The 12,484-nt window shown below is 33.8% G+C and overlaps 1 protein-coding gene across 1 annotated transcript in view; it reads right to left on the reverse strand.

The window, feature by feature from the left end:
- LOC143235451 (SCY1-like protein 2) overlaps positions 1-12,484 on the reverse strand; it is a 205,079-nt gene that overhangs the window by 149,898 nt on the left and 42,697 nt on the right. The window lies entirely within an intron of this gene.

Raw genomic sequence — 12,484 nt, forward strand, 5'->3', positions numbered from 1 at the left:
TGTCTTACACTACTAAATTAGGGACGGCTAGCGCAGATAGCCCTCGAGTAGCTTTGCGCGAAATTCAAAACAAAAACAATTATGAAAACTAGTATTTAAAAGCCGTGGTAATAATATTAATAATAAAACTCGGATGTGTTTTTGTATCTTTCGTTGAGATCAACACTATTATAACGAGAATATTTCTTCAGTGGAATAACTGTTGTAAGAGTTATACAAAACGCGTTTTTATTTATTTTATTCCACCGTTAAGCGTTGTTGTTCTTCACGCGAAACGCCATTTGTGTCGTAAAAAGATCTTGTTTCGTAGATACACCTAGGTAGCGTGACATAAAATACGAACAAAAAACGTGGTGTTTTTGGTATTTCACGATAATTATACCGTATATGGCGTAGTGGTTATCGCTGGAATCTGAAGGTACGTTGTGTGCGTCAGTTGCCGTAAAACTAGAACACATTTGTGGCTGTGGACGTGTCATAAGAGCGACGATCGAGTCCACTAATTCAATTACAGTAGCAAAAAGTTGTTGGTGGTTGCTGTTTACATCTACATTCCCTCAAGTCTATAATTCAGGTGCGTATATAGACTTGTTTAAATTTTCGAAATAAAACTGTGCGAAAGTTTATTTAGCATTTAATTTAGATGTAAATAATCAAAGGGTTAAAGTGAGTGATTGTACAATAAATATCACTTGGATATATGTTAGTACTACACTGTTGACTTTCGGAAACCCGTCTCTGGAAGTAGCGAGATTAACAAGAGACAGTTAACTAAAGTGAGATACTAATGTGCTTATGCCCAAGATTCCGGGCCTGGTAGTACTAATATGCCAATTTGCAATGTGCAGGTTGCTGGATCTAAACCTGCCATCTAGTCTTTCAGTTATGGAAGCGTGGTAACATCAACATCAGTCGTTGGTAAAAAGAACTATGACTCAAATACAATACTAATTATGTTTTATTTCATGCGTCGTCTTACACAAAATTTTATGTCATACATGCATTGATAACAGCAGTGACTATTGAAGTACAACATAATATTTAATGTGCTGTTTACTCTTCAGCAGGATCTGTTATTATGTATCATTATTAAACCCCAGAAAAAGGATATTTTGTAGAAAATCTAAGATATTTTCAGTTTAAATGCATTTCTGTTGTTAGGCTGGACTATACAGATGTTGATAAGTGGTTTATTTTGAAGTTCACAATAACTTTAGAGCCAAGTGGTGTCCTACTTTACATCAACTATGGAGACCACTAGTATTATTGTTCACAGTAACTATGGAGACCCGTAGTGTATTTGTTCACGGTAACTATGGAGACTAGTAGCGTTCTTGTTCACAGTAACTATAGAGACCCGTAGTGTACTTGTTCAAAGTAGCTGTTGTGTTATGGTGATTAAAATGAACGTTTTGTTTTATATTTTAATATGTTTGTAACTTGCTAATGTCTCTTTCACGTACTTTTTTATTAGTAAAAATAAACGAAGAAAGAGTACCTTGTAATCGTTTTCCAAGGTAACGAGATTAAATACTGTTAAACATATTTCCAGTTGCTTGGATACAGTAATAAGAGTGAGTAATCTATTTTTTGGGGCATGTTTTTTGCGTCTTTCATGTTTTATTAATAAATAAAGTTATTACACATATTATAATCAGAAACAGGAAAGACGTTTAACATCATCAGAAGAAGGACATTCTGATCCAACGCATTCTAACGTTAAAAAATCTGTTTATTATTTACCATGTGTGTGGGGGGTATAAGTTTTTCAATTTTTTTGCGTGTAATTTAATTCTATTACAGCGATTTTTGATTCTCCACATGTGAGATGTGAGCAGGTTATTCAGGATCTATGTATTGTGAAAAATGTGGGTAGGTTATCCAGGATCTATGTATTGTGAAAAACGTTTACGGTTTATTAAGATAAGGGGCCGATAATTAACTTCATGAAGCTTTTAAGTGAAGAGTACGCACGAATGCAGAAATAGATCTAAGCTATGCCAAGCACTAATAATTCGATAGGGGTTAGAATATAATGGAGCTTGGCGAATAACGTATCTTGAGTTTCATATCTTGAGAGAAGATTCGTGCTTAAAAAAAAAGGTCTTTTGGTCGTTGATAAATTTTCTTTTAATTATGAAGATGTTAAAACACCTGTTTAACAGTTATAAATTAGAAATATTAATAAAGTCAAACTTCCTTTAACTGTACAGTTGATAATTGTTTTTCTGTTTTTTGAAGCCAATTTTTATGATATTACAATTCTCACCATCCAAACTTAGATTATTATGTTAGAAACGTGAGATTTTAATTATCACTATTATAATGCACTCACGACAAGGAAGGAACAGAGCGTGGTTTTTATTGCAACAACGGGATGCAAACCATGGAACCTTGGATTTGCATTTCGAATACTAAACAATAGGCCTTTTCTCTGTTCTACATGAATTCCACTTGCTCCAACGCCTAAATGAAACAATAAAGATATTATTAAGTTTGCCACAACTGAAAGAAAACAGAAAGTGCTCGTATTAATATAGCCCAACACTTGGGTACAACAAGCAGGATAGATCTTTGGAGAGAGTTTTTGAACAGACTTGTAATCCAGACGATAATAAATATTCCTACCAGGGAATGGTATATAGCGTAATGATAAATATAGTAACTTAAAATACATTTTTATGATCTTTTGTTTTTTCTGACAAATGTTAAAGATAAACATGACATCGTTAAAGATTGGGACGAAGCACAAATAGATTCAATATTTAAATAAAACCAAAGATACTAAAACATTAATTCAATATATGTTTACGCTGGATTTTACTATTACTCTTATAACGCACTGACACCCTCTAAGTGCTGAGCACAATCTCCAAACCATGAATCCTCGTTTTCCCACTTCAGACACGCTACTAATTATAACTTGAAAGATACTATAGAATTTTTGTTTGGGAAACAATTTCTAAAATCATTTAGTTAATATTATTTCCACTTTTGACTTTAGTGCTAGTAGAACCGAATAGATCATATTGCGCTATTTTTCATTATGGTATTCCTACCTTGTAATTAAATATCCAGACCAAGGCTAAGGTCCCGCCATCAAGGAACCGAGAATTCTGTTATAAAGGTAAGGAGTTAAGTAGAATGTAAGTGGTAATACCCGAATCTACATATATGGTGGAAAGTTTTACAGTCTGTGGAGGAATCACACGAATAACCAGACTACTCATAACCTCTTTGAGTCCGTACCTGAACGGATCCAGGAAAACTCGAAAATTTGAGAACGCATATATAAACGAAGTATTTCTGTTATAAATCTGATGAAAAAAGCGCTCAGGTTATACGGTTTTCTATTATTGTCTTTAATGTTTTAGCGATATAATTTTGTAATCCCTTTGATTGAATGATGTTAAATAAAAGATAGGCTTATACTTATATTTTGCAATTATATCTCCGATGTAAAATTCTGAATTTTTAGCGAAGCTGCAACTGTCAAACATCCTTAAGTTTTAAAAAGGTCTTTTGTTTACAACCATGTATTCAGTGTTTCCTTTACATAAAGGCCTTTTGTTTACAACCATGGATTAAATCTTTCCTCAAGTTTATATCAAAATGATCGTTGTTACAATGTGTAACGGGTCAGATTAGATCTCAAAAGCAAAAATGAATACGTTGAAACTAAAAACTGACTTGTTTGTATGATTTGGTATTGATTAGAATAAGAAGAATGATTTTATCGTTACGCTGATGCAATAGCTGGATAGAGAATTACAAACAGTCCCCAACGTTTCGCTCAGACTACTCATTATTGAGATTAATAAAATGGTTTGAACAAAAATACTTAAACTATTGGTAACAGAAAATGAGATCCAGAGAATTATGGTCTGTTTACCTCATCTTGTTAGCAACAGCCCCTCCCTACAAAAGGAGTGGTTTCTAAGAAACATTACTTATCATCCTCTTCTTCGGAACTGTGAAATTACAGGCTTCTGAAACCTACCTCCCTAATTAATAAAAAGAAATTGAAAAAATATGCTCATATATCAAAGATCTATTATCTATGTAATAAAAAAGTGGGCTTAAAGTGATAGATCACCACATTGTCAAAGAATGGACAGTGTGAACGAAAATATTAAATTCGTTTTCGCAATAAATTATAAAATGGAGCGAAAACTAAGCCTAATGTATCTCAATATATCCATTCACCTTAATTTTACAGTTTGTGAAATATAACAAAAATATATATTGATGAAGTCAATTTGACATAACCGTTTTTGAAGTGAACATCTGCGTACAAAAGAAAAAGAAACTTGTTGAACATTAATCTTACTTTAAACTGCTTCATACTTTAAAATTTATTGAATATATATCCAACTTGTAACAAGGTAAATTGGTTTAGCATATTTTCGTAGTTCTTTAAACTTCAACTGATATTTTGTCTTAGTATAAAAATTCATTAATATTTATAACTTCTAACAAACGTAAGTTAGTTACCTTTATATAGACTGAAAAGAAATTAATATTAATGAAACTTGTTCTCTATAACGAAACAATTCGAAGTACGTATCGACATAAGTCAGTACATAAGAATATTAATATTTCGCAGAATTAGTGTGTGTGTCTTTCTAATAGCAAAGCCACATTGGGCTATCTGCTATATATACCAAGGGGAATCAAACCCCTGAATTTTGCGTTGTAAATCCGCAGAATGTACCAACGAGAGACGTGGAATTAGAATTATTTGAATGATGAGTTAGTTATCAACGACTTTTGCAGCCATGAATCCCACAATATCTCAAGATGTTTAGCAGGTTTAGGAGACAAAAGCTAATCTTCAATCAGAAAAATAAGCTTCCAATATTACTTAAACTAATGTTTATTCTTTTAAAAGCAAATGAGTTTTGTTATTACAAATAAAAGATATGAAAATAATTGTTTGTTCCAAAGATTCATCCACTTTTACAACGCATGAATTCATTCGTTTGTCAGCAGATACGTTAACATGAAGTAGAGCACATGCAACAATACAAACTGATCAAACTTACACAAATAAAATAACAATAATGTCACAAACTCGTGGTACACATTAGGTCACATCATGTTCTCAAATGGATGATTCTTGACCGAAAATTATTATGTTCTCCCAAACAAGTTTAGGCCTTGCCATTATGGTCATTATCTTTAGTGGTCTGGTATGAAAAATAATCACTGACCACTGTCGTATACTATAACAAGTAGTGTGATTGATTATGAGATAAATTAGGCTTCCTTACACTTGATTTAATGCTTTCTTTACCAGAAGTTTTTGTTAGAATAAAATAGACACTTAATACAAACAGTCCAAAAACTGATATAAATTTTAGAGTGGATTGTCAACTATGATTTCTTCATTATAGCTTAAGTTCAACATCAAGTTAGTTTCTAGTAATCGAATCCCCTACGTTAGCGTTCCAAGTCCACACATGTACAGTTTAACCAATGTGTGTTTATTTATTTCGTGAAGAAATTAGCTAATTTCCTCAAAATTCTTTGTTTTCCTATCTCTGTTTTTCCCTGGTGGTGAAATCACTCGACTTACAGTGTGCGAGTCGTGAGCTCAAATTCCGTTAACAAAGGTCCTCGCCATTTCAGCCGTGGATGGTGGTATAAAGTTATGGCCAATCTTACTTTTCGTTGGTAAAAAGGTAGCCAAAGAATTGACTGTAAGTGGTATCGACTAAGTGCCTCCAGTCTACCACTTCTGAATTAAGGACGGTTAGCGCAAATAGCTCTATAGTAAGTTTGTGTGAAATTAAAACATATAATAATTACCTAAATTTTTAAATGCCAATTTTTCTTCCGATTCTTTATTTATTTTGTAATTAAGGTACTTTTTGGAAGTTTAATATTCATTTGTCCTTATTCTTACATATTTTGTTATTTTGTAAACTAAATAAATTTTCTTGAGCTTTGTTATTGTTCTTTTTAGTGTAAAAAGGCACGTGATGCAATTTTCGTTATACACCATAAATGGTATATCGTTAACTAGTAAGAATATTTAATAACGATATTCCATGATTATGTAATAACTTCTTGTCTGGCCAAACCTCTTGTACTCGAGGATCACACCGAACATGCTCGCCCTTTCAGCCGTTGGAGAGTTATAATGTCACAATGTCACGGTCAATCCCACTATTCGTTGGTAAAAGAGTAGCTCGAGAGTTGACTGTGTGTGTTACACTGCGAAATTAGGGACGGCTAGCGTATGTAGCCCTACTGTAGATTTGCGCGAAATTCAAAAACAAAGAAAACAATCTGGCCGAACCTGGTGAGACGCTACTGTGATTATAAACGAAAATATAATTTGCAGAGAGTGTACTCAACTGACGAATCAATTAGTTTAATTATGCGGTTGATTTTTTTGTTATGATGTATGATCAGAAGTTGATATCAATTACCCCTTAGCTTAAGTTCTTTTGTCGCAAAATATACTTTGCTACTTAGGTTATTTCCTAAGCTTTCACTCCTTCCACAGAAAAATATAATATTACTGTCTGAGACACTTTAGTGTGAAGTGCAACATACGAACTTACGAGTGAGATGAATTTTATGAAAAGCAGTTATTGTATCATTTCATGCAAGAAGTGAATTAACTCTTGTTGCTCACACATCTTTTTTTTACAGCATTTAGCTGCATTATAACAATATTAGTAAACACAGTGGCTACAATACAACGATCCATGTAATAGTGAACACAGTGGCTACAATACAACGATCCATGTAATAGTTAAGACAGTGGCTACAATACAACGATCCATGTAATAGTGAACACAGTGGCTACAATACAACGATCCATGTAATAGTGAACACAGTGGCTACAATACAACGATCCATGTAATAGTTAAGACAGTGGCTACAATACAACGATCCATGTAATAGTGAACACAGTGGCTACAATACAACGATCCATGTAAACTTTGAATAAATGAATTCAACGAAACTGAAGACGCCATGCTTCTCAATACTACTTAGAAATAAGACAAAATGACATGAACCCAAACTACTTAATAAATGTACAAGAGTAATAATAAACTTATACTGACAAACTGTTGTTTGTATGACTTGTAGAACATATCTACATAGTCAACAAAAATCCCCTGTGTAACAGTGGTATCTCACTGTAGTAGGTGCTCTTTTGCTTTTTATTGAAATTGAAACTATGTAACCCTGAACTTTTAATTTCATTACTGTATATAAACGAATAAAATAAAACTGATAAATAATTCCGAACAATTCTAAACGTATCAGAGAAGAATTTTCTTCTTTCGTTATGAAAGTCACTCATTTTACTGACCTGAGAAAGCTTCGAGATCTAATTCACTCGCCCAGGTGGCTGAGTCCTACTTACTTGTAGATATGGTATAAGGAAAAGTTCCAGGAATAGTTAGAGATATTTAAATATAGTTACTTTGAGTAGAGTATTTGAAATATTTAAGTAGTTCATAGGTGTTAAGCATGAATTTTAAATTACTTCTGTCGTTTACGAAATTATGAGTTACATTTAGGAATGTTTCCCATTGGCACAGCGATAAGTTTCTTTGTTGTTTTTTTTTAATTTCGCACAAAGCTACTCGAGGGCTATCTGTGCTAGCCGTCCCTAATTTAACAGTGTAAGACTAGAGGGAAGGCAGCTAGTTATCACCACCCACCGCCAACTTTTGGGCTACTCTTTTACCAACGAATAGTGGGATTGACCGTCACATTATAATGCCCCCACGGCTGGGAGGGCGAGCATGTTTGGCGCGACGGGGATGCGAACCCGCGACACTCAGATTACGAGTCGCACGCCTTAAAACGCTTGGCCATGCCAAGCCCAGCGGTAAGTCTGAAGTCTTATAATGGTAACACCCGGGTTCCGATACCCATAGTGGGTACATCACAGGTAGCTCATTGTTTAGCTTTGTGCATAACTGCAAACAAATATTCAGAATAGATTTATTTGAAAATAGGGTGAATATAGATAACAGAATCCATTTATACGTTGACTTCGTTCTATACATCCATGGGGACTGATCGGGAGCTATGATGAGTGCATATCATTATTACTATTATTATTATTATATTTGGATAGTAGTAAATTTCGAAAATAAGTGACAAAAAGTTTATTATCAGGCCATAATACAATGACGTTTAAAATAAATTACTAAATTTTTAATTTACAATCATAAAGTCATCATCAGCGTTCCATTTAAGGTGGACCGGCATGGCTAGGTGGTAAACCGAAAGTTACGGGTTCGAATCTCCGTCACACCAAAAATGCTAGCCATTTCAGCTGTAGAAGCATTATAATGTGACGATAAATCCCACTATTCGTTGGTAAAAGAGTAGCCCAAGAGTTGGCGGTGGGTGGTGATGACTAGCTGCCTTCCCTGTAGTCTTACACTGCTAAATTAGTGACGGCTAGCACAGATAACCCTCTTCTAACTTTGCGCGAAATCTAAAAGAAACCAAACCACTTAAAGTTGTCACTGTCATAATTCTTTTCTACAGAATCACTTGTTTGAGAGAAGCCACATAATAACCGTTTTATCTGTGGAAAAAGCGCGCTTTTAAATAAGTGTTTCCAAAATTATCCGTGTAATAAAATCCGCAATTTTTAATAAATGTCAGAAAATAAAAAAATTGCATTTGAATTGAAACTTTTGGAAAACCATGGAGATTTTTTACTAATATTTTTTACAGTCTTAGAAATAAATTAATCTATTAAAAACAAGAGAATATTCAATAGCTGCAGTACTGGAGATTATTTTAGACATGATTATAGCAAATTAATATGCAAAACCTATTTTTCTTTTATCGGTTATATTTATATTTTATTCAGCAATACCCTGCATTTACAACGCTAAAATCAGGTGTTCAATGTGGATTGCTATAAGGAAACACCAAGTATAAGACCTTGGGGGTTACATACATTATTCGAAAGTTTTTGACCTCCCGAGTCCAAAACTAGTTAGATCTTAAATAAGTCGAAAAATTAAGGGACTGCGAGTTAAAAGTTTGTATTTGAAAAAAAAAGAATGACGCAGCCATTTTATGGACCACCATTTCTAAGCTAATATTCACACTGATAAGTAGTAAACAAAACATAAGTAATAATGCAATACAGCTTGTGTATGGGAGAATTCTTTATCTGTAATAGTAGCAGTATAAAGGTGGAAGCAAGAATGGTAAACATGAAAACTGATTTATCTTATAATACAGCCACAACATCCAGAGGCTATCTCAACCTTTTTGGCCTGCTAATCTGTACAGTCTGACTTAATTAAGGTTTCATGACTGGTAATCTAAACAAGCTGACTGAATTACAAGATCAATTTGAGAATACACTTGAAGAATCTTAATATTTATTTAAAATATAATATTTGAACGATGTTTCTTCTTGATGGCAATTAGAATCTGAACACTTGCTGGTAAAATTGAGTGTGTGGTTGGAATTGACCATTTCTCGCTACAAAACATCTCTTACACCAAACAGCTTCCATATCTTTAGTAGATGTTCCTCACAGATTGCACGCAGTTAACCGTTAAGAAAAGCCTGGTGTTCTCTTGTGTAATGGTTGCCTTACAAGTATTGAAAATACCCCTCCCCAAAAAAACGTCTAATGGAGTGAAATATGACAAAACAAAGAACGGACTGAATCTCACTTTTTTGTTTTGCCAATTTTCACAATGCTAGTGAAGAAAATAAATACTTAGATGAAAAATAATACATATCACTTCTCGCATTGTCAAAAATAGCCAATGGTTAAAAGTAAAACCGAAACACCAATTCCCCACAGACCTTTATTGAAATTAAACCCAGTCATCAGCCTTCTACGTTGAATAATTAGCTACCAGCGAAATCAAGTTTTCGAATTCTCCGATTTTCAACAACCGATACATAGATCTGATTATGATATGCCCAAGGAATCCAGTTCCACATCGTAATATGTTGAATAAAATACACTATTTATTTCCCCTGAGTCCAACATCTGTTTTTAAATGGAAAGAACTACTTTGTTGTAATAAAATAACCGACCTCATTTGCTTCAGGATAGACGTGTACTGGTGGGGCTCGGGAAGTAGTACTTTCAGATTTCCCCTGTGTGTGACCTACATTTTTAAAGCAAAGTAGGTAAACAAATACAAGACTAATACTAAATATAATTTAGGTGAGTATTTTGGAAACTAAGAAACTTTAAAATTTAAAGTAAAAATATTTCAGATGAAAAATTCATACGCGGATATATGTATACGTTGGACTAACATTTTTGCGTGATGTTGATACCAAATATTGGATCTGAATATCGCAATTTATATTCTGCCTGCGATCTTTCACTCAGTCATGGCTGCCGCTAGAGGGAGACGAAGTGTCGTTGGCTTCTATTAATTCAATTTTATATTTATTTTATATTCGGCCTTATTATATACCTCATCATCCCCCACCTTAGTTTAGAAAAACAAGAACGATGATTGAGTAAAGATAAATTCTACATTAAATAATAATAATATTTATTTACAGGATGTATCATCTCCTGATAGGCATGGTAAAATTATCTTATATTTTTTTATACATTTCACAATGATTACTTAAGTCAGAGTAAAACTCACTTCACAAGTTAGGCCATAATTTTATACCCATTTGTGTGCTGTCTTAATACGGGAGCTTCCAGTTTTCTTCCGGTTATAATGGGCATTTAAACTTACGAAGTTCAGATGGAACAGTGTGTGTGTGTGTGTGTGTGTTGTAGCAAAGCTACATTAGGTTATCTGCTGAACTCACCGAGGGGAATCGAACTCCTAATTTTAGCGTTTTAAATCTATAGACTTACAGCTGTACTAGAGGGGATCAGGTGGAACAGTGTTGGGCGTGGCCCTGCAATTAGCATTCCCAACTGCAAATCCCATGATGTACGAAAAAATAGGTAGAAATAAGAAACACATCCCTGTATTGTATACTGATCTTCGTGTTTGTAAGTTCTGTATCTCAATTGAAAATATACCGTACTTGTTAAACATGGAATTAAAGAAGCCAATAGTGACTGGTTAACGTTTTAAAACGTAATGATTCACGAGATTGACGACCAAGACAAACAAAGACGTCACTGATAGAAATTTGTATTTCATATTTTTCCAACTCTATTTTCATAAAGTTTCAGTAGCCATGGTAAATAAAAATTTATTATAACAATATTTGATTTTGTAAGAAAATTTTCTTATATAAAACATTTAAACATCATAATTTTAATATCTGTGTGATTAGGGCACTCTACTCGCAAGTGGTGTATTTATAAGTGACGGTCGTTGGTAAAAGAGTAGCCCAAGAGTAGGTGGTGGGTGGTAATGTTTGTTTTTGGAATTTCGCACAAAGCTACTCGAGGGCTATCTGTGCTGTAATTTAGCAGTGTAAGACTAAGTGACGGTCGTTGCTACTCTTTACCAACGAAAAGTGGGATTGACCGTCACATTATAAAGGGCGAGCAGTAGCGCGACGCGGGCGCGAACGCGCCTCGGATTACGAGTCGCACGTACGCGCTTGGTGGTGGGTGGTAATGACTAGTTGCTTTCCGTCTAATCTGTCACTCTTAAAGTCAAGACAGCTAGCGCTTCGAGTAGCTCTGTGCGAAATTAAAAACAAACTAAACCAAATCTTCGAACCGTGGAAAAACTATAATGTGACAATAGAATCCAGTATTCTTTGGATAAAAGCATCACAAATGTTGATGGTGTGTGATGCCGACTGGCTGTCTTTTAGTTAGTCTGTCATTTCTAAATTAGGGTAGGCTATCAAAGATCGCATTCGAGTAGCTATGCGCGAAATTCAGACAAAGTAGAGCTACTGATAGAAACACTAAAATTTAGACCTGTATAGTTCAAAAACGTAAGCCTAACAAAATACCATTGGAATTAGCTATGAAAATATAAATTTGGTGGTGTTTGTCTATAACGTTATTAAAATGCTTTTATGGTAATTTTAGAATTGTGAATCTTGTCATTAATAAAATTCTATAATTATATATCATATCATTTAATCTTAATTTACTGCCGAGACTTATAATGAATGGTACATCGTCTCTCCACGTTACTCGCTTTCGATTTAGACACCTGCTATCGTCTCTTGTATAATATTGTACCTTAGAAAGTCCGAGTTTTACCAAAATATAGAAGTTATTAAATTGTGTACTCGCAAGTGTATCGCTGGTGTATTTATCCATAGACTAAATGTTTCAAAATACTCTTCCCTAAATCAAAACAAAAGAAAACTAGCCCTTGAAAGATGGTAATTGCTAATGCAACAACAACTTACAATATTATGATTTTGAAAAAATTGCTTAATTTTGCTACTGCTAACATTTTTTTAAATAAGATTTTAATGTTCTTATTTGTTCATAAAAATATCTTGAGTATGTTTCAAAATATGGAACAAGTTATTGTTAATTATGGAAATAATAGATGTGGAACCTTT

Source organism: Tachypleus tridentatus, chromosome 12, assembly GCF_004210375.1.
Source record: "Tachypleus tridentatus isolate NWPU-2018 chromosome 12, ASM421037v1, whole genome shotgun sequence".
Classification (NCBI taxonomy): domain Eukaryota; kingdom Metazoa; phylum Arthropoda; class Merostomata; order Xiphosura; family Limulidae; genus Tachypleus; species Tachypleus tridentatus.